This window comes from Vombatus ursinus, unplaced genomic scaffold, assembly GCF_900497805.2.
Source record: "Vombatus ursinus unplaced genomic scaffold, bare-nosed wombat genome assembly UNPS02015202.1, whole genome shotgun sequence".
In the NCBI taxonomy this organism is placed as follows: Eukaryota; Metazoa; Chordata; class Mammalia; order Diprotodontia; family Vombatidae; genus Vombatus; species Vombatus ursinus.
The window spans coordinates 607,971-635,757 of record NW_020954980.1 but is presented as its reverse complement, the minus strand read 5'-3'; the positions used below and the strand labels follow the sequence as shown (position 1 = coordinate 635,757).

Here is a 27,787-nt window from a genome sequence, read left to right as displayed (position 1 = left end):
CAAGGTTATCTTGTGTCTGCCTTGTATCTTGTATATACCTATATATGTACGTGCTGGCTCCCTCATTAGATTGTAAGCTACTTGAGGGCAAGGACTAGTAAGCACTGAAATTCTTATTTCTTGATTGATTGATTGATGTCTTTTTCAAACTTGAATTTTTTTCTTCCCAGTGGATGTTTTGACTTATGTTGCCTGGAAGCTAAGTGGTTTTAACACATACCGTATCATTGGAAGTGGCTGCAATCTGGACACTGCTCGTTTTTGTCTCCTAATTGGGGAGAGGATGGGTATCCACTCCAGCAGTTGCCATGGATGGGTCCTTGGAGAGCATGGAGACAGTTCTGGTAAGTCTAAAGCACTATTCCTATAGACTTTCTGAAATTTATTTTGTGATACCAGATATCATCATAAATAAGCCATATCAACGATTCTCTGAAGAAATTTTTAAACTCTGAGAAAATTAAGGCTTGGATACATTGGGGATACCAGGGGTATGGCTAAGAATATGGTTTTTTTTTTTTAAAACACTGGTTGAAGCAATAGTATATGGTTTATATTTAACTTGAACTACGTAGTTCCCAAAGGTCAGCAGTTCAGTTAAGGCAAAGCCAAGGGATCAAATGATGATCAGAGACATACACAGAGAATTAATAGGAAGGGAGATGAGTGATAATTCTAGAAACGCTAAGAACCTACTGGTTACAAACCCTAATCAGGCATGGGGTGGGAGTGTCATGTAAATTAAAACTTCAGAATGAAGGAAGGTATGTTAAGAACCTCTTACCACATTGATAATTAACTATGTTTTCCTAGTCTAGTCTCTTCAACTAGAGCTCCAGAAAAAAGTTCCTGGGCAAAAGAGCCCATAGATGTGGCCTGACTTCTAAGTCTTGGCAATAGAAAAGTTTGTGAAGGCAAAAGAGGATGCAAATAATTTATGGTTATGACTTGAAAATAATCAGATCTTGTCATTAGCAACTCAGTATATACTTCAGAACTGTATGATTTTTTCAGTCCTTCAAGTTTTCACCTGAGGGATAAAATACCTAGGTGGCTTTCAGCATTCTTCTCTCAGCAGTCCTAGAGTTATTTTTTTCCTTTGACTACAGAGGGGTTCCTGGAACAAAGAGATAGTACTACTAATAGTGAAGAGAACTGTTAAGACAATTATTACAATAATTGGGAAGAAGTAACTAATTGGATGCTAGAGAATAAATATATTCTTGGATACTTTTATTTTAGTGCCTGTATGAACTGGGGTGAATATTGCTGGTGCTTCTCTGAAGAATTTTAACCTGGACACAGGAACCAGTAAAGACATGGAGCAGTGGGGATATCTCCATATAAAGGTGGTTACCAGGTCACTTGACTTTAATATTTGGACAATTGGCTTTAAAAATGAATTCTGCTTACAACAACACATACATGTATAGTTTTTCTGTCTTCAAAATTCAGAACTAGAAGCACGATCATTTTCTTATTAAGGTGGGCATTAAAGTTATTAGTGAAATAAAGAAAAGGAGTTAACGAAACGTGGCAAAGAATTTCTAGGATGAAATTTTGGGTGATGATTTCATTTTGGTAACATCAGATCATTTGTTACTGTGGACAAGGGTTAGACTGACTTGAGGCCTAGGGCAGTAAGAGAGTCTTAGTTAAAGACAGGTTTAGGTGCAAGGATACAAAGTCTGATCACATATCTGGTAGCTTAAGACAAGCTGTAATGACTGTTCTTTGGTCCCTTCCATAACCCTTGCTTGGCAGGAGATGTAGTAGTAGCCTAGGATTGGTTATTAGATATTGAGGACTTAATAGTAAGTTTGGCATGAAAAAGAGAGAGAAAAAAGAATGGAAAACAGTGATTGCAAGAACAATTACAGCTACTGCTTTGAGGTAACAGGAAATTAATCTCTAAAGGGCAGAGACTGTCTGCACAGTGAACTCTTAGGGATTGATGTGCATGTGTGGTAAAGGGGCCTCTTCTCATGTTATGGGAAGAAATCTATGAGGGGACTTGGGGATGGAATAAATGGATAGTCCATAGAGGAGATGATAATATCTTCATACATCACAGGGAATGAAGGGTTCTATAGGAAAGAGTTGTTTGTCCTTTGTTCTCAAAGAGGACCAATGACATCACAAGGATGAAGTCTTGACTTGCGAGTGACTTGGGTTTAAGTGAGGCAGAGCTGTAGAAAATCATCAGCCTCATTCCTCCAGAGTCATCAGAACCCAGTGGCAAGACATAAGTTAAGATGACTGGCGATGGCCCAGATAGAAAAGTTATTTGCCTTTTTTTTCCCTTTATTTTGGGGCTTCTATTTGGATTCTGCTTAGACACTTGGGTTTTGGTTTTTGTTTCTGCTTCTTCCTCAGTTACTACTGTTAAGGGTTAACTGGCATGCTGAGACCTACTAGTCATGGCTACGGTTGATGTAGAAGCAACTAGGAAAGTCCTGGCCTTGGTATTCAAGCGTTATGGTCTCTCCTAGTTTTAGTAGTCATGGTGGTCTTGATCTATGTTCCTGGTCAGTTGCAGTTAGTGAGCTCTAATAAAATTTGAGTATAATAATAGCTGCCTTTCTACCTGACTGCATAGGAACTTGACTTTTTTTTAAAATTTCTTCCAATTATAGTGCTTCTGATGTGATCAGACTGAAGGGTTATACTTCCTGGGCTGTTGGCTTGTCTGTGGCAGACCTGACGGGCACTATTATGAAGAATCTTAAGAAAGTTCATTCAGTTTCTACCATGATTAAGGTAAACCATTGTACTTGATTCTTTTAATGAACCTTTACTGTACATTCAGTGTTATGTCTCCATTTGGGCAAATTCAGAATGTTGGGGGTAAATATGGCTAATCTTTTGGGATCAGTGTCGTAAGGCAAATACCATGTTGTCCCCCAAAAACGATAGTTGGTGTTGTCAGAGACAGATTTTTGTTTGGATGGTCCTTTGAACTGTACATCCTGAGAAAGAGAGCTGGAAGGGACAGCAGTGATCATCGAGCATAAGCCCAGCTTTTTATAGATATGGAAATTAGTCCACAGAGAAGAGAAGTGACTGGTGTAAGCGATAGAGCCAGGTCTCCTGTATTCTCTGTGTGATTCCATTTCACCAGATGAGCAGAGTCTATCTCCCTGAAACTCATTTACTATGGGAAACACTACAGATAATGTGATGACTGTGATAAACGCCTTGCCATTCAATTCAGCAACATTTATTAAGCACCTATTACATGCAAGGCACTGTCCTGGAGATACAGGGATAGAAATGAAAGTCTGTCATCTAGGAGCTTACATTCTATTGTGGGAGGCTGGGGAACAATAAAATAAATACAAGGTAATTTAGGAAGAGAAAGCCCCAACAGCAGTAGGGATCAGGAAAGACTTCAATTCTTAAGGGGGTCAGCTCAAAAAAGAGATAAAAGGGAATGGAATCAAGAGCACAAGTAAGAGGGATTATTTTTAGCAAAGTGAAGGCCCACCTATTCATTAAAGATTGACTCAAAAAGAGAAAGAGTATGATAAAGAGGGGTTTTGAGTTTTGCAATGTGAGAAGAGAGGGAACTCATGACAGAGGGCCTCAATTTTCTCTGTAAAATAAAAGTGAGATCCTCTGTTGAGGATACAGAAGTCATATAGGAGTTTATAGGAGAGAGGAGACAATTTGGAATTGCCATTGTGGAATACATATAATAGATTAACAAAAGAATAAAAGGATTGCAGTATGTCTGTGAGGAGTCTTATTTGAGATGTCATAAATTTGTAGTGAACACAGTAAGCATGGTTTTGTGACTTTCTCTAGGAATGTTTAGCAGCACATGAGTAGAAAAGGATGGGCAAGATGGGAGTTAACCCCGGGGTGGTTTAGCAAGGCATGACTAGCAGTTGGAAAAGGGGCAAGATATTCAAGGGTAGTGTATGGTTGAAGTGGTTAGCCATAAGGCCAAGACGATGAAGGGAAGGCAGGAAAGTGGAGCAGGAATGATATAATGGAAGAAAAAGGAGGTGTAGAGGGAGCAGACAAAGAATAGACTTAGGGAAGAGAGACTGGAGTATAGGAGGCTGTGCTTGGAAAGAGAAGGTGTGCTGTAGCTTGGTCAGCATTTTCCCTCTTTTTTTAAAGTCAGAATGCTGCTAATTAATAATCTTTTAAAAATTTAATATTATCTTCTGCTTTGCATTTCCGAATATGTCCCTCACCCCTTCTCCATCCAGGGAGCCATTTCTTATTATAATGAATAAAAAAAGAAAGAGGAAAGAAAGTTCAAAACAAACCAATGTATCAAGTGATTTTGTGCCATTTGATGAACCCGTAGCCCTCTTCGACAAGAAGGGATGGGGGATCGGTCTATCTTTTCAGGGTTAGCCTTGTTCATGATAATTATAAGGACATAGAGGGTTTTTTCTTCCCCTTACATTGTTATCATTGTAGATTATTGGTTTTTTTCTTTTGGTTCTGCTTACTTTGTTTTGCATCAATTCATTTGTTTTCTTGTGCTTCTTTATTTACATTAATCATTAACACGGTAATATTTTTATTACATTCATGTACCACAATTTATTTATTTATTTTGACATTTCACCTGTTTATTAGATAGCTCCTTTTAATATAAAAATCCATAGCTTTGAAATAGTAAAAGTATTACACTTGAGGATATATGAAGCATAAATATTTTAGTCAGTAGTCCACCTAATTTTGGAAGGCTTGTTTCTTGCCTTCCTAAAATAAGTCCTTAATAGTTACGAGAAATTCAGAATTTGTTTACTTGAATCAGATGAAATGCTCTTCAAATAAAAAAATAATAAATTATGGAAACCTAACCCTTGTCTAGGAATGTCAATCTAGACTGAGGTCTAAATAGATAAAGAATCCAATTAAGAAAAATACAAAAATATCCATACTTGTCATGTACCAAGTTTTTAGAAGTATTTTCAGCTAAACAACTCCATATAATAAACATTATTAATATTTCATGAAAAGTGATAAGTACATGATAATAGTATTTCTTTAAAAACTTCAATCAGCAAGTCATTTACAATAGGTGCTTTTCCATCATTATTTTAATTCTAAATTAAAAGGTTTGAATTTACTTTAAGGAAGTTCTTGGTCCATTTTATTCTTCCTGACAGATTCTAGTCTTTCAGATGCTCCTTAACTGAAGATTCACTCCTCAGTCTTGAATCCTGCTTTTCTCCTTGAATTACTTCATGTTTTCTTCTGTCTCTCCCTTTCTCTTAAAAACTGCATTCTGTACTTCTGATCCTGTCCAGACTGTGCTCTCATTTTCTGAGCGGTGCTGGGCCGCAGGAGCAGGGAGAGGGCCAATGAGCTGGGGAGTGGGGAGCCTGACATCCTCTCTGGCCGGAGACACAGTGGTGAATGGGGCGAGCAGGGAGGGGGAGGGCTACCACAATTTATTTAGCCCTTCCCCAATTAATGGGTATTTATTTTGTTTCCACTTCTTTGCCACTATAAACATATATATATATAGATAGATAGATAGATAGATAGATATTTTGGTTAGGCATTGGGGTTAAGTGACTTGCCCAGGGTCACACAGCTAGTAAGTGTTATGTGTCTGAGGCCAGATTTGAACTTAGGTCCTCCTGAATCCAGGGCCAGTGCTCTATCCACTGTGCCACCTAGCAGCCCCAGCTATAAACATTTTGGTGTATATAAGACCTTTCCTTCCATATCTGACTTCCTTGAAGTATACAGCATTGGATTCTTCTTTAAAAAATTCTTTTTTATCATGAATTTGACAAACATCAGTAAATATAAACATTTCCTTATTCAAAGAAGTGCAAAAATAGAGGATTGTGTATGACACTGTGCAACTCTACTATGTAGACGGTTTAAACTCAACAGATCCAAAACAGACTCACGGTTTTTCCCCTTAAACTCATCCTTCTTCCTAACTACACTGTTGCTGTCAAAAGCACCACCATCCTTATCATTCTTACTCACACAGGCTTATAACCTTGGTGCCATCTTTGACTCTTCTATCTCTTACCTCCCATATCCAACTTGTTGTCAAAATCTGTCAATTCCACCTTCACATCTCTCATACCTACCTACCTTCTCTCACACTGCCATTACACTTGTGCAAGCTTTCATTATCTCACACTTGATGTATTGCAATAGCCTTCTGGTTGGTCTCTCTGACTTGTCTCTTCCCATTCAGTTCGAGCCTTCACATAACTACCAAAATGATCTTCCTACTAAACATGCAGATCTGACTATGTAACCTTTCTATTCAGTAAAATCCAGTTGCTCACTATCACATACACAATCAAATATAAAATCTTTTTTTCAACATTTATTAATTAAGTTTTTTCTTTTAATTTAGTATTTTTTCCCCAGTTACATGTAAAAACAATTTTTAACATTCTCTTTTAAAACTTTGAGTTCTAAATTCTCTCCCTTCCTCTCTCCACACCCCCTACCCCCATTGAGAAGGCAAACAATTCAGTATAGGTTATATGTGTATAGTCATGCAAAACATCTCCACAATAGTCATATTTTGAAAAAAAAAAACAGACAAAAAAAATCTCAAGAAAAATAAAGTTTAAAAAGTATGCTTCAATCTGTATACAGACACCATCATTCTTTCTCTGGGTGTGGATAGCATTTTTGATCTAAAGTCCTTCAGAGTCGTCTTGGATTGTTTTATTGCCAAGAATAGCTAAGTCATTTCATAGCTGATCATCTTACAACATTGCTGTTACTTTGTACATAGCACATTTCACTTTTCATCAGCCCATGCAAGTATTTCCAGGTTTTTCTGAGATAATCCTGCTCATTATTTTTTATAGTACAATAGTATTCCATCATAATCACATACCACAGCTTGTTCAACCATTCCACAATTGATGGGCATTCCCTCAATTTTTAATTCTCTGCCCTCAGAAAAGAGCCACTATATATAGGTCCTTTTCCTTTTTGTTTTTGTTTTTGTTTTTCATGAGTTTTGGGATACAGACCTAGTAGTGGTATTGCTAGGTCAAAGGATTTGCATGGTTTTATAGCTATTTGGGCATAGTTCTAAATTGCTCTACAAAATGGTTGAATCAATTCACAACTCCACCAACAGTACATCAATGTCTCCTTTTCCCCACATCCTTTCCAACATTTGTCATTTACCTGTCCTATTTTTCTATCCTATTAGCCAATCTAATAGGTATGAGTTAGTACCTCAGAATTGTTTTAATTTGAGTTTCCTCAGTCAATAGTGAGTTAGAGTATTTTTCATATGGCTATAGATAACTTTGATTACTTAATCTGAAAACTGATCATATCTTTTGATCATTTATCAATGGGGGAATAGCTCTTATTTTTATAAATTTGACTCATTTCTCTATGTGTTTGAAAAATGAGACCTTTATCAGAGAAACTTGCTTAGGAATTTTTTTCACAGTTACTATTGCTAACTATTTCCCTCATCCTGTTCCCCCTCACCCTGTTTATTCTATTCTTTCTCTCTTTTCACACTGTCCCTTCTCAAAAGTGTTTTGCTTCTGACTACCCCCTCCCCTAATCTGCCCTCTTTCTATCACCCCTCCCTCTCTTATCCCCTTCCCCTCCTTCTTTCTTGTAGGGTACAATAGATTTTTATATCCAATTGAGTATATATGTTATTCCCTCTTTGAGACAATTCTGATGAGAGTAAGGTTCACTCATTCCCTCTCACCTCCCCACCCTTTTCCTCCACTGTAAAAGCTTTTTCTTATCTCTTTTATGTCAGATAATTTACCTCATTCTACTTCTCCCTTTCTCTTTCTCCCAGTACATTCCTCTCTCATCCTTTTATTTTTTAGATATCATCCCTTCTTATTCAACTCACACCTGTGCCCTCTGTCTATATATACTCCTAACTACCCTACTAATGAGAAAGGTCTTATGAGTTATAAATATCATCTTTCTATGTAGGCATGTAAACAGTTTAACCTTATTAAGTCCTTTATGATTTCCCTTTGCTGTTTACCTTTTCATGCTTTTCTTGAGTCTTATATCTGAAAGTAAGATTTTTTATTCAGCTCTTGTCTTTTCTCAGGAATGCATTAAATTCCTCTCTCTTATTGAATGTCAGTTTTTTCCCCTTATGGATTAAACTGTTTTGCTGGTTGGGTAATTCTTGGTTGTAAAGCCAGCTCCTTTTTCTCTTGAGAATATCATATTCTAGGCCCTCTGATCTTTTAATGTAGAAGCTGCTAAATTTTGTGTTATACTGACTGTGGCTCCGTGATACTTGAATTGTTTCTTTCTGGCTGCTTGCAATATTTTCTCCTTGACCTGGAGCTCTGGAGTTTGGCTATAATATTTCAGGCAGTTTCTATTTTGGGATCTCTTTCAGGAGGTGATTGGTGGATTCTTTCAATTTCTGTTTTATCCTCTGGTTCAAGAATATCAGGGCGGTTTTCCTTAATTTCTTGAAACAGAATATTAGGTTCTTTTTTTGATCATGGCTTTCAGATAGTCCAATCATTTTTTTTTTTTTTTTGGTGAGGCAATTGGGGTTAAGTGACTTGCCCAGGGTCACACAGCTAGTTAGTCCAATCATTTTTAAATTATCTCTCCTGGATCTATTTTCCTGGTCAATTGTTTTTCCAGTGAGATATTTCACATTGTCATCTATTTTTTCATTCCTTTGGTTTTGTTTTATTGTTTCTTGATTACTCATAAAGTCATTAGCTTCCATTTGCTCCATTCTAATTTTTTTTTTTTTAGGCAGTTGGGGTTAAGTGACTTGCCCAGGGTCACACAGCTAGTAAGCGTCAAGTGTTTGGTCTGAGGCCAGATTTGAACTCAGGTCCTCCTGACTTCAGGGCCAGTGCTCTATCCACTGTGCCACCTAGCTGCCCCCCTCCATTCTAATTTTTAAGGAATTATTTTCCTCAGTGAGCTTTTGGACCTCCTTTTCCATTTGGCCACTTCTGCTTTTTCAGGCACTTGTCTCCTCATTAGCTTTTTGGACCTCTTTTTACCATTTGGCCTCTTCTGTTTTTTAAGGTGTTAATTTTTTTAATTTTATTTTTATTAATTTATTTTTAGTTTTCAGCATTCATGTCCATAAGCTTCTGAGCTTTAAATTTTCTCCTCCTCCTTCCCACCTCTCCAAGACAGCGTGCAATCTCATATAGGCTGTACATATACATTCCTATTAACCATATTTTCACATTAGTGATGTTGTAAAGAAGAATTAGAACCAATAGGAGGAACCACAAGAAAGAAGAAACAAAACAAAACAGAAGAAAAAAAAAAGAACAAATAGTATGCTTCAATCTGCATTCAAACTCCATAGTTCTTTCTCTGGATGTGGATAGCATTTTCCATCATGAGACTTTTGGAGAAGTCTTAGATCCTTGTATTGCTGAGGAGAGCTAAGACTATCAAAGTTAGTCATCGAACAATGTGGCTGTTACTGTGTACAATGTTCTGGTTCTGCTCACTTCACTCAGCATCTGACCATACAAGCCTTTCCAGGTTTTTCTGAAGTCAGTCTGTTCATCATTTCTTATAGCACAGTAGTATTCCATTACATTCATATACCACAACTTGTTCAGCCATTCCCCAATTGATGGCCATCTCCTTAATTTGTAATTCTTTGTCACCACAAAAAGAGCTGCTATAAATGGTTTTGTACATGTGGGTCCTTTTCCCATTTGTATGATCTCTTTCGAATATAGCCCTAGAAGTGCTATTGCTGGGTCAAAGGGTTTGCACATTTTTATAGCCCTTTGGGCATAGATCCACGGTCTCCAGAATGGTTGGATCAGTTCACAACTCCACCAGCAATGTATTAATATTCCAATTTTCCCACATCTTCACCAGCATTTATCATTTTCTTGTTTTGTCATGTTGGGCAATCTGATAGGTGTGATGTGGTAGCCTCAGAGTTGTTTTGATTTGCATTTCTCTAATCAATAGTGATTTAGAACACTTATTCATATGACTGTAGATAGTTTTAACTTCTTCATCTGAGAATTGCCTGTTCATATCCTTTGACCATTTATCTATTGGGAAATGACTTGTATTCTTATAAATTCAACTTAGTTCTCTATATATTTTAGAAATGAGGCCCTTATCAGAGACAGTGGTTATAAAAATTCTTTCCCAGTTTTCTGCTTTACTCCTAATCTTGGTTGCATTGGTTTTGTTTGTGCAAAAACTTTTCAATTTAATGTAATCAAAATTATCCATTTTGCATTTCATAATGTTCTCTATCTCCTGTTTGGTCATAAATTCTTCTGTTCTCCATAAATCTGACAGGTAAACTATTCCTTGTTCTCCCAGTTTCCTTATAGTATTAGCCTTTATATCTAAACATGGACCCATTTTGACTTTATTTTGGTATATAGTGTAAGATTTTGGTCTTTGCCTAGTTTCTGCCATACTCTTTTCCAGTTTTCCCAGCAGTTTTTGTCAAATAGTGAGTTCTTGTCCCAGAAGCTGGGGTCTTTGGGTTTATCAAACAGTAGATTACTATAGTCATTGACTACTATGTCTTGCCTACCTACCCTATTCCACTGATCCACCACTCTATTTCTTAGCCAGTACCAAGTAGTTTTGATGATTGTTGCTTTATAATACAATTTCAGATCTGGTATGGCTAGGCTACCTTCCCTAGCATTTCTTTTTATTAGTTCCCTTGATATTCTGGAACTTTTGTTTTTCCAGATGAATCTTATTATTTTTTTCTAGCTCTATAAAATAATGATTTGGTAGTTTGATTGGTATGGCACTGAATAAGTAAATTAACTTAGGTAGAATTTTATTTTTATTACATTAGCTTGGCCTACCCATGAGCAACTGATATGTTTCCATTTATTTAGATCTGACTTTATTTGTGTGAAAAGTGTTTTGTAATTATGTTCATATAGTTCCTGGGTTTGTTTTGGCAGGTAGAATCTTAGATATTTTGTAATATCTACAGTAAATTTTTTTTGGGGGGGAGCGGAGGAGTTTTATTTCTAAGAATCACTAAAATGCAGCAAAGGAACCATAGGTTTCTGTTTTTTTGGGATAAATCTTTTTTTTTTTTAATAATTAATTAATTTATTTTTAGTTTTCAGCATTCACTTCCATAAGATTTTTTTTTTTTTCGTGAGGCAGTTGGGGTTAAGTAACTTGCTCAGAGTCATACAGCTAATGAGTGTTACGTGTCTGAGGCTGGATTTGAGCTCAGGTCCTCTTGAGTCCAGTGCCAGTCCTCTATCCACTGTGCCACCTAGCTGCCCCCATAAGATTTTCAGTTTTAAATTTGCTCTCCCTCCTTTTCTCTACCCTGACCCCAAGACAGTGTGCAGTCTGATATAGGCTCTGCTTATACATTCATTTAAGCATATTTTCCCATTAGTAGTGATGTAAAGAACAATTAGAACTAATGGGAGGAACCATGAGAAGGATGCAATAAAACAAAACAACAAAGGAAAAGGAGAGCAAATAGTATACTTCTATCTTCTTTCAGACTCCATAGTTCTTTCTCTGAATGTGGATACCATTTTCCATCATGAGTCTTTTGGAGATGTCTTAGATTCTTGCATTACGGAGAAGGGCTAAGTCTATCACAGTTAGTCATCGCACGGTGTGGCTGTTACTGTGTACAATGTTCTGGTTCTGCTCATCTTAGTCAGCATCAGTTCTTACACGTCTTTCCAGGTTTTTCTGAAGTCTGCCTGTTCATCATTTCTTATGGAACAGTAGTATTCCATTACATTCATATACCACAGCTTGTTCAGCCATTCCCCAATTGATGGACATCCCCTCAATTTCTAATTCTTTGCCGCCACAAAAAGAGCTGCTATAAATATTTTTTGTACATATGGGTCCTTTTCCTGTTTTTGTGATCTCTTTGGATTAACAGACCTAATCATGTTTATCTCAATAGATGCAGAAAAAGCATTTGACAAAATACAACAGCCATTCCCATTAAATAACACTAGAGAGCACAGGAACAAATGGAGTCTTCCCTAAAATGATAGATAGCATCTATCACAAACCATCAGCAAGCATTTTATGTAACGGGGATAAATCTTTTAACAGATTAAAAGAAAACCCTGCGATTTTTAGAAAAGCATTTTCTCTGACCTAGGGAAATAATAAAGAAATAAATACGTGTTTATCACTTCAGAGGTCAGTAAACTCTTGTATTTTATAATTTCTACCAGATAGTCACACATCAGAAAAGGATGTCAGAAGTGAGAAGACATTTTCAATTATTCCCCTCTCATCTTGTTGAAAATAAAAGTCCATGGTAAAATTATGAGGTTATGATATAAAACACATTTAACATAATGTATTTTGTAAATCTGACTACCTTTTGACCAATGACATCAGGAGGGCAATATCTTGACTTGCAAGTGAATTGGCTTTAAGTGAGGCAGAGCTGTGCAAAGTCATCAACCTCACTCTCCTCTAGATTCACATGGCAAGACATAGGTCAGGACAGCTGGATCGGGATGCAGTGGCAGACCTTCCCCTTTTTAAGCTAAGGTCTTTCCCTAGTCTGTTTATCTGAGGCAACACCCATTCAGTAATTAAAGGCTAGGTAAGAATTGAGGCAAAAGATGGCCTAGTTTGCCTTCACAAAAGAATCAGTCTGGGAGGGAAAGACCCTGAGAGTTTCTCTATGCAGTGAGTAGAGTTCTGGGTGTGGAATCAGGAAGACCTGAGTTCAAATTCAAGTTCAGGCACCTGCTTGTTGTGTGACCCTGGGCAAGTCACATCACGCTAGTTTCCACATTTATAAAATAGGGTCTATAATAGCACCTGCTTCCCAAGGTTGGTGTGAGGACCAGATGAGCTAGTCAATGTAAAGTACTTAATAGTGCCTGGAACACAGTAAGCTCCACGTAAATATTAGCTTTTAGTTTTATTTAGCCCATCTACCAAAAGACTTGCATTCTCCAAGCATAGCTGAAGGCTCTCCATATCTCATGGTTTCTTTTGGGTCAGTCTCCTTGACAAAGGAAACAGGCAAAGCCAGCACAGCCTGGCTCAGCCTTCTCCCAGTGTCTCTGATGCTTGTCCCACAGACCCCAGATAGGGCCTGGCCCTACTTTGATCCTTGACTTTTCCTCAACATCACTTTCCAAAAACAGCCCATATCAAAGCAAAGCCTTCCTTTAAAGTGGTGTGATAACAATATAGTTCTCAAGAGTTACAAGTGTCATCTTCCCTTGTAGGGATGTAAACAGTTTGCCCTTATTAATAACATGTTGTTTCTTTCTGTCCTGTTTACCTTTTCATGTCTCTCTTGAGTCTTGTATTTGAAGATCACATTTTCTGTTGAGCTCTGGTCTTTTTATCAGGAAGGTTTGCAAGTCCCCTATTTCGTTGAATATCCATCTCCTCCCTTGAAAGATTATGCTCGTTTTCGCTGGGTAGTTGATCCTTGGTTGTAATCCAAACTCCTTTGCCTTACAGAATGTGATATTCCACGCCCTTTGGTCTTTTAATATAGAAGCTGCAAGGTCCTGTGTAATCCTGACTGTGGTTCCATAATATTTAAATTGTTTCTTTCTGGTTGCTTGCAGCATTTTCTCTTTGACCTAGTATGCTACTATATTTCTTGGTGTTTTCAATTTGGGATCTCTTTCAGGAGGTGATCAGTGGATTCTTTCTTTCTTTTTTTTGTTTTTGTTTTTTAGGCAGTTGGGGTTAAGTGACTTGCCCAGGGTCACACAGCTAGTAAGTGTCAAATGTTTGGTCTGAGGCCGGATTTGAACTCAGGTACTCCTGACTTCAGGGCCAGTGCTCTATCCACTGCGCCACCTAGCTGCCCCTAGTGGATTCTTTCTATGGCTATTTTACCCTCAGGTTCTGGGACCTCAGGACAGTTTTCCTTTATGATTTCCTGAAAGATACTGTCCAGGCTCTTTTTTTCATCATGATTTTCAGGAAGACAATAATTTTTAAATTGTCTCTCCTGGATGGATTTTCCAGGTCAGTTGTTTTATCAATGAAGTATTTTATGTTTTCATCTATTTTTTCATCCTTTTGTTTTCTGTTTGACTGATTCTTGCTCTCTCATAGAGTCATTAGCTTCCATTTGCCCAATTCTAATTCTTAACAAATTGTTTTTTTCTATTGGATTTTGTACCTCCTTCCCCATTTGGCCAATTGTATTTTTTAGGGATTTGTTTTCTTCAGTGTACTTTTTTCCCAGTTGGCCAATTGTATTTTTTTTTTTAAACTTTTTTTTCTTTTCTTCTTCTTTTTTTTTTTTTAAAGGCAATTGCAGTTAAGTGACTTGCCCAGGGTCACACAGCTAGTAAGTGTCAAGGGTTTGGTCTGAGGCAGTATTTGAACTCAGGTCCATCTGACTTCAGGGCCAGTGCTCTATCCACTGCTTTACCTAGCTGCCCCTCAATTGTATTTTTTAAGGACTTGTTTTCTACAGTTAATTTTGTCCTTCCTTTTCCAAGCTATTGACTCTCTCTTGCATACCTCTCATTTCTTTTCCCATTTTTTCTTCTACCTCTCTCATTTGACTTTTAAAATCCTTCTTGAGCTCTTCCAAGAAGGCTTTTTGAGCTTCAGATCAGTTCATATTCCCTTTTGAGGTTCCAGATGTGGGTTTGTTGACAGTGTTGTCCTCTTCAGAATTTTTGCCTTGATCTTCACTCTTCCCATAGTAAGAATCTATCATACATTTCTTTTTGCTCATGGTATTTGCTTATTTCCTGACCTTTAAAGAGACTGAGCTCACCTGCTGGGGAGCAGAGGGCACTGACCCAAGCTTCTTGTGTTGGGATCCTAGGGCTTGGTCACTGGCTTTGTGTGCTGGGGCCTCCAGTGCTGGCAGTTGGGAGGCTGTAAGGTTCTGGCAGCTTACCTGGTATTGGGCTGGAATCAGCAACACAGGAACTCTAGAGGTAGGATTGGGTGGAGTGGCTCCTGGAGATTTCCTGCTCCTTCCTTTTGCTTTCTTCAGCTCCTTTCAGTTGGATGTTGCAGGATTTTTATCCACCTGGGACCCCTTGGAGCGCTGCTTCCTTTAGTTTTGCTGAGGCATTGGGAAAGCCCGTTGCTGCAGAATGCCGAGGCACCTGGTGGTTTTCCAACCTGGTTTCCACCGATTCCCCTGCCCTCACTGAGGCACTCGGGGGGTCCAAGTGTTGTTGTTTGCCTGTTTACCACCTGAGTTTCAGGATCTTCTCCTGGTGTGCTGAGGCGGGGCTTTTCGCTAGCTTGCTGGGACGCCTCCCGTTGAGTATTGCCCCCTTTCCTCCAGGGCAGGAGGAGCCTTTCCTATTAATCCCTCAAACTACCTGGGCCACTGAACTGCTGCACCCCATCTTTCTTCTGGTTCAGCTATTCCAGGGTTTTTCCTGGGGCAATATTTTCTGGGCTTTTAGAGGTTAATAAGGGATGGTAAGAGCGACTGACTTCTTATTCTGCCATCTTGGCTCCCAGAAATGGAAGTCTGTCTAGGCTCTTTTCTTGATCATGGCTTTCTGGTAGTCCAATAATTTTTAAGTTATCTCTCCTGGATCATATTTCCCAGGTCAGTTGTTTTTCCAGTGAGATAATTCACTTTGTCTTCTATTTTTTCATTCTTTTGGTTTTGTTTTATAATTTCTTGATTTCTCATAGAGTCATTAGCTTCCATTTGCTCCATTCTAATTTTTAAGGAATTATTTTCCTCAATGAGCTGTTGGACCTCCTTTTCCATTTGGTCAATTTTGCTTTTTAAGACATTCTTCTCCTCATTGGCTTTTTGGACCTCTTTTGCCATTTGGGTTAGGCTATTTTTCTTTCTTTCTTTCTTTTTTTTAGTGAGGCAGTTGGGGTTAAGTGACTTGCCCAGGGTCACACAGCTAGTAAGTGTCAAGTGTTTGGTCTGACGCGGGATTTGAACTCAGGTCCTCCTGGCTTCAGGGCCGGTGCTCTATCCACTGCTCCACCTAGCTGCCCCTAGGCTATTTTTCAAGGTGTTATTTTCTTCAGTATTTTTTGGGTCTCCTTTAGCAAGCTGTTGACTTGTTTTTCATGATTTTCTTGCATCACTCTCATTTCTCTTCCTAATTTTTCCTCTGCTTCTCTTACTTGATTTTCAAAATCCTTTTTGAGCTCTTCCATGGCCTGAGACCAATTCATGTTTTTCTTGGGAACTTTGAATGTAGAAGCTTTGACTTTATCTTCCTTTGGTTGTATGTTTTGATCTTCCTTGTCACCAAAGTAAGATTCTGTAGTCTGATTTTTTTCCCCTCTGTTTACTCATCTTCCCAGCCAACTGCTTGAGTTTTAAACTCTTTGTTAAGGGAGGGCTCTACTTCCAGTGTGGAGGGTATACTGTCCCAAGCTTCAGGGGTTTTGTGCAGCTGTTTTCAGAGATACTTCTAGGGACCTGTAAGTTTTCAGTTCTTCCAAGGTGGTATGTTCTGAGGAGAGGTGTTTACTCCTCTCCTGGCCTATGCTCTGGTCTGTGAGTGACCACAAACACTCTTTTCTGCCCTGGAAATGAGAGGAAGGTTCTCTCTTCCCTGATGTCACAAGTCCTGCTATGCCAGTACTCTTCCTTGCCCCAGGACTGTGACCCAGATCCAAGCATGGGCAAAGTAAGAGAATCCTGCCTCAGTGCCAGCAAAGAGGTCCCTGCAATCCCTCTTTGATCAGCCCCCTGATCCCCGTCTGTTGGCTGAGAACTTCAGAAGCAGCTGCTGATGCTGTGGCCACCGCCCCAGGGCTGCCCTAGGCCTAGGGATTAATCGTGCTCCTCTCTCACCCAGGTCCAACAGACTTTTCCCACTGACCTTCTAAATTGCCTTTGGCATTTGTGGATTGATAAGTCTGGAAACTGCTACAGCTCCCCTTGATTGTCTCCTGAGGCCTACTCTGGGTTTGCTGGGCCCCAGTCTTTGCTGGCACAGCTCATGCTGAACTGTGCTCCTCTCCCAGTCTGACGCATTTCCCATCGACCATCCAGGTGGTCTTGGGCTGGAAATTTGTTTGACTCTGTGTTTTTTTGGGTTCTGCTGCTCTAGAATTCATTTAGAGTAATTTTTTTACACGTATTTGCAGGGGTTTGGGGGAGAGCTCAAGCGAGTGCCTGCTTTTACTCCGCTATCTCGGCTCTGCCCCTCTTAATTTACTTTTGATAGCACCCTTTATGTCTAAATTATTTACCCATTTTGACTTTATTTTGGTATATAGCGTGAGGTACTGGTCTATGCCTAGTTTCTGCCAAGTTGCTTTCTAGTTTTCCCTGTAATTTTTGTCAAATGGTGAGTTCTTGTCCCAAAAGCTTATAAAACACTAGATTACTGTGGTCATTTATTACTCTGTGTTATGTGTCTAACATATTCCACTGACCCAGCACCCTGAAATTGTTTTGATGATTACTGCTTTGTAAAATAGTTTGAAATCTGGTACTTCTAAGCCACCTTCCTTCACATTTTTTTCATTGATTCCATTAATACTCTTGGCCTTTTGTTCTTCCAGATAAATTTTGTTATCATCTTTTCAGCTCTGTAAAATACTTTGGTAGTTTGACTGATGTGGAACTGAATATATAAATTAAGTAGAATTATCATTTTTATTATATTGGCTCCAGCCTACCCATGTGCAACTAATATTTTTATAGTTGTTTGGATCGATCTTTATTTGTGTGAAAAGTGTTTTACAATTGTATTCACAGTTACTGGGTTTCTCTTGGCAGATAGATTCCCAAGTATTTTGTTTTCCACAATTATTTTAAAAAGAATTTCTCTATCTGTCTCTTCCTGCTGAGTTTTGTTGGTAATATATATAGGAATCCTGATGATTTATGTGGGTTTATTTTATATCCCAAAACTTTGCTAAAGTTGTGAATTGTTTCATCTAGTTTTTAGTTGATTCTTTAGGGTTCTTTAAGAATACTATCATATTGTTTGCAAAGAGTGATGGTTTTGTTTCCTTATTGTCTATTCTAATTCCTTCAATTTCTTTTTCTTTTATTGCTAGAGCTAGCATTTCTAATACAATGTTGAATAATAGTGATGATAATGAGCATCCTTGCTTCACAACCCTGGTCTTATTAGAAAGACTTCTGTCATCACAGATAATGCTTGCTCTTGGTTTTTGATAGATAGTGCTTATCATTTTAAGAAAGGTTCCATTTCAGCAATTTCGCATTTCATTTTTTTTTAATTTTTTTAAATTTTTTAAGCAATTGGGGTTAAGTGACTTACCCAGGGTCACACAGCTAGTAAGAGTCAAGTGTTTGGTCTGAGGCCAGATTTGAACTCAGGTCCTCCTGACTTCAGGGCCGGTGCTCTATCCACTGCACCACCTAGCTGCCCCAATTTCAGCATTTCAGCAATAGCACTTCTATATCCCAAAGAGATCATACAAATGGGAAAAGGACCCACATGTACAAAACTATTTATAGCAGCTCTTTTTGTGGTGGCAAAGAATTGGAAATTGAGAGGATGTCCATCAATTGGGGAATGGCTGAGCAAGTTGTGGTATATGAATGTGATGGAATACTATTGTGCTATAAGAAATGGTGAACAGGCTGACTTCAGAAAAACCTGGAAAGACTTGTATGGCCTGATGCTGAGTGAAGTGAGCAGAACCAGGAATACGTTGTGCACAATAACAGCCATGTTGTGTGGTGACTAATAATGATAAACGTAACCCTTCCCAGCAATACAAGGATCTAAAACATCTCCAAAGGCCTCATGATGGAAAATGCTATCCACATCCAAAGAAAGAACTATGGAGTTTGAATGCAGATCGAAGCATACTATTTGCTATTTTTTTTTCTCTTCTGTTGAGTTTTGTTTCCTCTTTCTGGTGGTTCCTCCTATTGGTTCTAATTTTTACTTACAACATCACTAATCTGAAAATATGTTTAATAGGAATGTATATGTATAGCCTATATCAGATTGCGTACTGTCTTGGGGAGGGAGGGAGAGAAAAATTTAAAACTCAAAAGCTTATGGAAGTGGTTGTTGATAAATCAAAATAAATTAATAAAAAAAAGAAAGGTTCCATTTATTCCTCTGATTTCTCATATATTTAAAAGGAATAGGTGTTACATTTTGTCAAAACTTTTATTCTTCATCTATTAATATAACCATATGATTTTCACTATTGTTGTTGATAGGGTCAGTTATGCTGCTAGTTTCCCTAATATTGAATCAGTCCTGCATTCTTGGTATAAAGGTTGCCTGGTCATATCTTTCTAATATATTGCTGTAATCTTGATAGTATTTCATTTAAAATTTTTGCATTCATATTCATTAGAGAAATTGACCTTATAATTTTCTTTCTTTGCTTTTAGTCACCTTTGTTTAGGTACCAAAACATAATCTGGTACCTAATTTGTTAGGACTTCACTTATTTTTTCTGTTGGTTTATCTAGTATTGGGATTAATTGTTTTTTAAATATTAGGTAAAGTTCATTTGTAAATTCATCTGGTTCTGGGGATTTTTTTTCCTTAGGGAGTTCATTTATGGCTTGTTCAGTTCCTTTTTCCTAAGATAGGTTATTTAAGTGTTCTATTTCATCTTCTGTCAATCTGGGTAATATATATTTGTAAATATTCAACCTTTTCACTTAGCTTGTCAGTTTTATTCGCATATAATTGGGCAAAATAACTCCTAATAATTGCTTTGATTTCATCTTCATTGGAATTGCATTCACTTGCTTTTTGTATTTTATACTGGTTTTTTTTTTAATAATTCAAATTATCCAGTGGTTTATGGCTGTTTTTATACAACCAGCTCTTAGCTTTATTTTTTAATTCAGTATTTTTTTATGTTCAGTTTTATTAATCTCTCCTTTGATTTTTCACGATTTCTATTTTGGTGTTTAATTGGGGATTTAAAACTTTTTTCCCCAGTTTTTTCTAGTTGCATAACTAATTCATTGACCTAATCTTTCTTTTATTGATGTATGCCTAAGTATCGCTTTCCTTTCATCCCACAAATTTTGGTATGTTGTCATTCTCTTTAACAAAATTATTGTTTCTATGATCTGTTCTTTGATCCACTCATTGTTTAGGATTATATTATTTAGTTTCTAGTTAACTTTTAATCTGTGCTTCCATAACCCTTTATTTATTGAATGTAATATTTATTACATTATGATCTGAAAGGGATGCATTTAATTTTTCTGATTTTCTGCATTTGAGATTATTATGCCCTAATATAGTCATTTTTTGTGAATGTGCCATATACAGTTGAGAAAAAGCTATACTCCTTTCTATTCCCATTTGGTTTTCTCCAGAAGTCTATTATATCTTAAGTTTTCTAAAATTCTTTTCATCTCCGTAATTACATTCATATACCACAACTTGTTCAGCCATTCCCCAGTTGATGGGCATCCCCTCAATTTCCCATTCTTTGCCACCACAAAAAGAGCTGCTATAATGCACATGTATGTGTGGGTCCTTTTCCCATTTTTATGATCTCTTTGAGATACAGCCCTAGAAGTGCTATTGCTGGGTCAAAGGGTATGTACATTTTTATAGCCCTTTGGGCATAGTTCCAAATTGCTCTCCAAAATGGTTAGATAAGTTCACAATTCCAGCAACAATGTATTAGTGTTCCAATTTTCCCACATCCTCTCCAACATTTATCATTTTCTTGTTTTGTCGTGTTAGCCAATCTGATAGGTGTGATGTGGTACCTCAGAGTTGTTTTGATTTGCATTTCTCTAATCAATAGTGATTTAGAGCATTTTTTCTTTTCTTTTTTTTTTTTCCTCAGGCAATTAGGGTTAAGTAACTTGCCCAGGGTCACACACCTAGTAAGTGTGAAGTGTTTGGTCAGAGGCCGGATTTGAACTCAGGTCCTCCTGCCTTCAAGGCCGGTGCTCTATCCACTGTGCCACCTAGCTGCCCCTCACTGCGCCACCTAGCTGCCCTAGAGCATTTTTTCAAAGGACTATAGATAGCTTTAATTTCTTCATCTAAAAACTGTAATTAGGCCTATTTTTGCTTTGTTTGAGACCATGATTGCTACCCATCCCTTTTTTTTCTTTTACTTCAGCTGGACCATAACAGATTCTGCTGTATTTTTTTATTTTTAACTCTTGTATCTTTCTGTTTCAGGTGTTTTTTTTTTTTTTAATTTGAAACAGAGAAGAGACCTAAACAATACTGAATAACACCTTATTATTTGAAACAGGAGACCTAAAAAATACTGAATAACACCTTAAAAAATAGCCTAACCCAAATGGCAAGAGGTCCAAAAAGCCAATGAGGAAAAGAATGCCTTAAAAACAAAATTGGCCAAATGGAAAAGGAAGTCCAAAAGCTCACTGAAGAAAATAATTAGAATAGAGGAATTGGAAGCCAGTGACTTTATGAGAAATCTAAAAGAATGAAAAATCTTTTGTTGGCTCTACCACTCCAGAATTTGTTTTGAGGTGTTAAAGTTTTTTGGAGGGGAATGTTGGAAAACTCAGCTGTAGTGCTTTCTCTACTCCACCATCTTAGTTCTGGGCCTCTTTCCCCAGTCATTTTTATGTATTTTTAGTAGTTTTTTCAACTAATTAAATTTTTTAAAACAACTGATTTCCTAAATTTCTATTTTTGGTTTTAATTTTAAAAAATTATTTCTTTTGTCATATTTTAAATTTGCATGTCCCGTATATCCGATCTTTCTTTCCTGTGTGTCCTAAGGACTTCTTTGCCTTGTTCCCTCAAATTTGAGTGTTGATTTTTTTTAATGAAATTATCCATTTTTAAAATAATTTCTCCTTTTATCCATCAGTCTTTAAAGATTAATTGCTTTTTAAATGAAATTTTTTATTCAAATGCTCATAATCACATAATGTGTTATGATTAGTAAAGAATAGGTTTAAATATATTTTCTTTTGCTCTATGATATGGTCAGTTTTTTGTACAGGTGCCATGGTCAGCTGAGTAACATGTATTTTCCTTTCTCTTCTCTGTAGTTGGCAGACATTTATCATATCTAACTTTACTAAAATGTTGCCCAGGTCCTTAACTTTTCTTCTTTTATCTTTCTTGTTAGGTTTGTCTAGTTGTAAAAGGGCATGTTGGGCCAATAATTATAATGTTGCTGTCTATTTTTCCTCTAATTAGGTTAACTTTTCCTCTGAGTACTTAAGCACTATACTTTTTTGGGGGGTATGTGTGTAAGTATTGATACTGTTTTATTATCTGTAGTGCTTTTAAGCATATAACATTTCCTTGCTTAGTCCTTTTTTAAAAAAAATTTTAGTTACGAATTTTCTCTCTTCCTTTACCCCCTCTCCCCCTTTTGAGAAGGCAAAAAATATGATACCCATCACATATATAGTCATGTAAGATATATTTCCACCTTAGCTTTGTTGCAAAAAAATAAACAGAAACCAAGAAAAATCAAGAAAATGATAGAAAATATGCTTCAATCGGTACTCGAGTTCATCAGTTCTCTGTGGAGGTGGACAGCATTTTTCACCAAGAGTGCTGTCAGGGATCATTGTATGAATTAGAGTAGTTAATCCTTTCACAGTTGATCATTATAATATTGCTCTGTGTACATTGGTCTCCTGGTTCTGCTGAGTTTACTTTGCATCAGATGATATGTCTTCCGAGGTTTTTCTGAAACCATTCCACCTTCATCATTTTTCATAGCATAATAGCATTCTATCATAATCATAACTTGTTCAGATAATTCCTCATTCAGTGGGCATCCCCTCAATTTCCAATTCTTTCCCACCACAAAACAGTTGCTAAATTTTTGTACATATGGGAACTTTTCCTTTGATCTCTTTTGGGGCAAAGAGACCTGTAGTAGTCTTGCTGGGTCAAAGAGATATGCATAGTATTTGATAGCACTGCTTATGTCTCCTTTAACTATTATTTATTTTTACTGTTGCCTTGAGATGCTTTTTGTTCTCCCTACTTTTAATGTGCTTGAAGCCTAAGTTTTGTCCTAGTCTCTCAGTTTAACTCATTGAATTTTTATACATCAAGGGTGTTACTTGGAAGGGGTAGGGAGGTGAAATGTGATTTCATTGGTTGAAGGAACTCTGGATAAAGAAACGCCCTCTATCAGTGTAGATTGGTACCTTCTCTACTACTTGTCTTTCTTCTAGCGTTGTTTGGAGTGCTGATTTGGGATGACTTGTCCAGGGTCATATAACTTTGGTCTCCTGTTCTGAGTTCCATTCTCTAATCAGTGTACTGTATTGCCTCTCTTGTCAACAGCATATTGCATTCTATATTCTCATCTCATTTACTTACGTTGTTAACTGAACAGGGTTTCTCCCTCCATGTGCTCTAATACTTTTTTCCCCCTTCACCCCCACTTCCTGTGTTTGCAAAGAAGGTGGTGGATAAAAGTAAAAGGATATTAGCAATGTATAATTGGAGTGATCTCCTATATTCTTCTGCCATTCCTCTTTTCACAAAACCCTGACTCTGATCTCTGGTTTTTGTACTTTTTTTCTCTTTTTAATCACAACCTATCTTCCAAAGTTGAAGTTTGTTTTGCTTGTAACTTCCCCATGTTTTTTCTGCCTTCTTAAACCATTGTTTCCCCTTTTCTCTTTGAATCTTTGATTTTAAGGTATTTCGACCAACCTTGGTGCATGCATGTACATGTGTATGTATATTTGTGTGATAAATATTCCTTTGTGTAAGAGTGAGGCTCATGAATTGCCCATTACCACTTTTTCCTCCATGTTTTTATAGTCTTGATTTGTACCACAGCTGCTTGCATGTTTCTTAACTACTTCAGTGACTCTAAAGACAGTAGTATTTGTAAATAGACACTTAGGTTTTTCTCTTATTAGCATGTAAGCATTGAAGTCAGCTAGGTGGCACAGTGGCACAGATAGAGTGCTGGTTGTTGATCAATTGTTTCAGTTGTGTCCGACTATGATACCATTTGATGTTTATTTTTGGCAGAGATAATGGCGTGGTTTGCCATTTCCTTCTCCAGTTCATTTTACATATGAGGAAACTGAGGCAAACAGGGTTAAGTGACTTGCCCAGGATCACACAGCCAGGTGTCTGAGGTCTTCCGAACTCCAAGGCTGGAGCTCTATCTACTGTACCACCTAGCTGCTCCTCTGGAGCTTTCTTGACAAGAGATACTGGAATGGTTAGCCATTCAAGATCACACAGCTACTAAATGTCTGAGTCCAGGTTTGAACTAGGGTATTACTCACTTTAGGCCTGGTGCACTATCCACTGTGCAACTTAGCTGCCTCTTCATGGTCTATAGTGGGTCTGTGGGCAGCTAGGTGGCACAGCAAAAAGAAAGCTCCAGAGGGGCAGCTAGGTGGTAGAGCTGCAGCCTTGGAGTTAGGAGGACCTGAGTTCAAATCTGGCCTCCGACACTTGAAACTTACTGGCTGTGTGACCCTGGGCAAGTCACTTAACCCCAATTGCCTCACCAAAAAAAAAAAAAAAAAAAAAAAAAGCTCCAGAAAGGGGTCACAAGGAGTTGGACACAATTCAAACAACAAGTTTGTATCTCCAGCACTAAGTTCCATGATTAGGACATGATGGAGGATGCTGAATCTGAGTTCAAATCACATCTCAGACACTAGCTATGTGACCCAGGGCCAGTCATGTAACTTGTCTGCATTAGTTTCCCCATTTGTGAAACGGGAACCTACTTCCAAGTTATTTGTGAGAAACGAGGTATTTGTAAAGCACATTGCAAACTTTGAAAGTGTTATTATAAATGCTTATTATGTCTTTGTTTAGCTCCTTCCAGTTACTGAAATGAAATTGTCTTTCTAAATTTCTCTTGACATCTCTTCTAATTTCAAAGTTTCTATTCAGTTCTGATCTTTTTATCGGGAATACCTGAATGACCTCTTTTCTATTAGAGGTCTATTATTTTCCTTTCCATATTCCACATCTTCACCCTTGGTCTTCAGTTCTTTACAAAGACACAGAAGAGGGTGAAGGAAGGGGAATGGGACCAACACTGATAATCTATAATTGGAGTGATCTGATTTTTCTCCTTTTCTCATTCTCATTTCAGATCCAGATGGCTGACTCTTAAACTTTTTTCCCCTCTCATTTTAATCTTCCTATTTTATGATGTGCCCTTTGTAGTTGAAATTGGTTTTATTATTATTTATATAGTTTATTTATAATTATTAACTCTACCCTCCTCCTTAAATCTCATTTCTGCCTGTCCTTATTTTCCTGTTACATCTAACATATTTGTACATCAAACTTTGTGTTCAGCCCTTCTTTACTTGGTTCAGATATGAAGTTCATAAGATGGTGTTTCCTTTTATCCTAACCTTCCATGCTTATATACTTTTTTTTAAGTGACTTGCTCAGGGTCACACACCTAGTGTTATGTGTCTGAGACTGGATTTGAACTCAGGTCCTCCTGAATCCAGGGCCAGTGCTCTATCCACTCCACCACCTAGTTGCCCCATGCTTACATACTCTTCTAGCACATCTCTATTATGAGAAATATTAAGCCCTATATTTTGGAAAGTGTCCATCATTCCTCCCACCCCCATCCTTAGTTTTATTCACAGTTTAAAACTGATTGTAAATTTTTTTTTGTACCTTATTATTTCATATTCCAATATTTCTGTTCCTTTATTATAGTTCCAGCATGGTCTTGTGTCATCTTGTGATTCCCTGGTATTTTGAATTTTTTTTTTCTGGCTATTTGCAGTATTTTTTCTTTGCCTTAGAAGCTTTAGATTTTGGCTTAAGACATTCTGGATATTTTCATTTCGGAGTTCCATGTGGTGACTAGTTTTCTTTTCATTTTTGTTTTGCCCTGTGGTTCTAATAATTCTGGATGATTTCCTTTTGCCATTTCTTTGCATACAAATCCTTGTATCATGTTTTTTGCTTGGTCATGGTTTTCAGGGAGTCCTGTGATTCTTAAATTCTCTCTCCTCCTGTTATCTGTTTTTGAGGTCATTGATCCTGATAATGGATATCTCACATGCCTTTCTAATTTTTCAGTCTTTTTATTGCCTCACTATATCATTGAGTTCTAGTTGTTCCATTCTGTTTTTCAGGGAGTCTACTATTTTCCACCTCCTAAGAATTTTCTGATTTTTTTTTTTAAAGCACTACAATATGTGTGTGTGTGTGTGTGTGTGTATTTACCTTGTAAGAGGCTTCATTTCTTCTATCCATGTTTGGAATCCTACCTCTTCCAAGGCTGTATTTATGCTTATCTTGTTCTTTTCTAAAGGGTTTTACCTTTAGGGCTTTTCTTGACCTATGTATTTCTTCACTGTGTTAGAAGTTTTCTTCTTTTTACTCCAGCCTTAGTTTCTATGTTGGGATTTTGTGCCAGGGTCAAGCTTTGTTCCATCCGTTCAACACTTAGGACCAGAGCCAAGCTGCCCCATCTATCTTTTCTCTTATCTGGATATTCATCTTTTATTGTAATTCTGAATGGGGTGGCTGATCACCCTAGTCTCCCTCCTCTCCTTAGGGACAGAGACTTGGACCAGGCCCTCTTTTCTGCCCTATTTCCTAGTTTCTGTATCCATATCCTGTTGGGTCAATATGGATGCTGGCCTTAACCCATCTGTACTTAAGTCACCAGCTGGGAGTTTGCTGCTTCTTCTGTTGCAGCCCTGTCAGACCCCAACAAGAGATCTGCAATCCTGCAGGATTCAGACTTACAGGAGGGCTCTGCCTGGGTTATATGGGGCACTTTACCTCATCTATCTCCATGTAGTCACCTGGAAGTTTGCTTTGTCTCTTGCTCTATCACTGACCAGATATCTGCTATCTCACTAGCTTTAGCCTTCCCAAAGCACTCCTGATCACAGTTTCCTCAGGACTTTGGTGGTCTTCTTTTCTAATCCTGGATTAGTTGGAGGTTTATTGGTTTTTCCTCATTGGTTCTGTTGGATTACTTCTTCTGGCACCTTTTATACTCTTTGCCTGGGGCTTGAGAGGAGTGTGGCTTGGCTAGAAGTTTTCATGTTGTTATCTTTGCTGAAAGTCCCTAGTGTTAGTATTTTAAAGTGACCATTTTCTGCTTATGTCAAACAACTTCCTCATTATTAAAGATCCCAGGTTCTAATTTGCAGAAAGAATAATAATCTTTTTCCTTTTCAGGGCTTATATGGAATAAAAGAAGAGGTCTTCCTCAGTGTCCCTTGTGTTTTGGGAAAGGATGGTATCTCAGATATTTTGAAGGTAACTCTGAATACTGAGGAGAAGGCTCTTTTAAGGAAGAGTGCAGATACTCTCTGGGATACCCAGCAAGAACTGAAGTTTTAAAGTCATTTAATGTCCTCTCACTAGAGAAAAGGACTTGTTCGTGCTTTAATATGTAACAGTTACATCTTTTACTTGATCTGTGACGAAGCACCAAGTAGAAAGCAGGAATACAAAAACTATGAAGAAACTCCATTCTCCTAGCTGTCTTCATACTAATGCTGGATGCTATCTTGTATAATCATTGTGTGGTCAAGTAGATTAAGCACCTGAGGTTCAACTCCATGCCTTGTTTGTGCTGCATTTGCTCTAAGAATCTCTGAACTTCTTTTGTCAGAGAATTCCTGGTTAGTTCCTTGACACAAACCATCAGCTCCATTGATAACCTTATGTTTTATGTTAAATGTGGTCACACACACACACCCCTTATATTGCTTCTGCTCTGTAGGATTTAATGTCCTGTATATCCAAGTGAGGTTATTTACATATTTGAACCATGTGGGGGTTTTTATGCTTACATTTATGCAAACATTTTTTCTAAATGTGAAAGCAGTACCAATACCAAACAAACCATGAATAGCTCAGGAGCTCTAACGAATTATTAGAGTTCAAATTTTCCAGCCATCTGCCACTTGTTAGCCATATCATCTGAGGCAAACTGG

General features: G+C 37.6%; 1 pseudogene; it reads left to right on the top strand.

Annotated features, from left to right (window-relative positions):
- The window catches only part of LOC114031648, a 44,279-nt pseudogene extending 16,874 nt beyond the window's left edge, over nucleotides 1–27,405 (top strand).
- The last annotated feature ends 382 nt before the right edge of the window (nucleotides 27,406–27,787 follow it).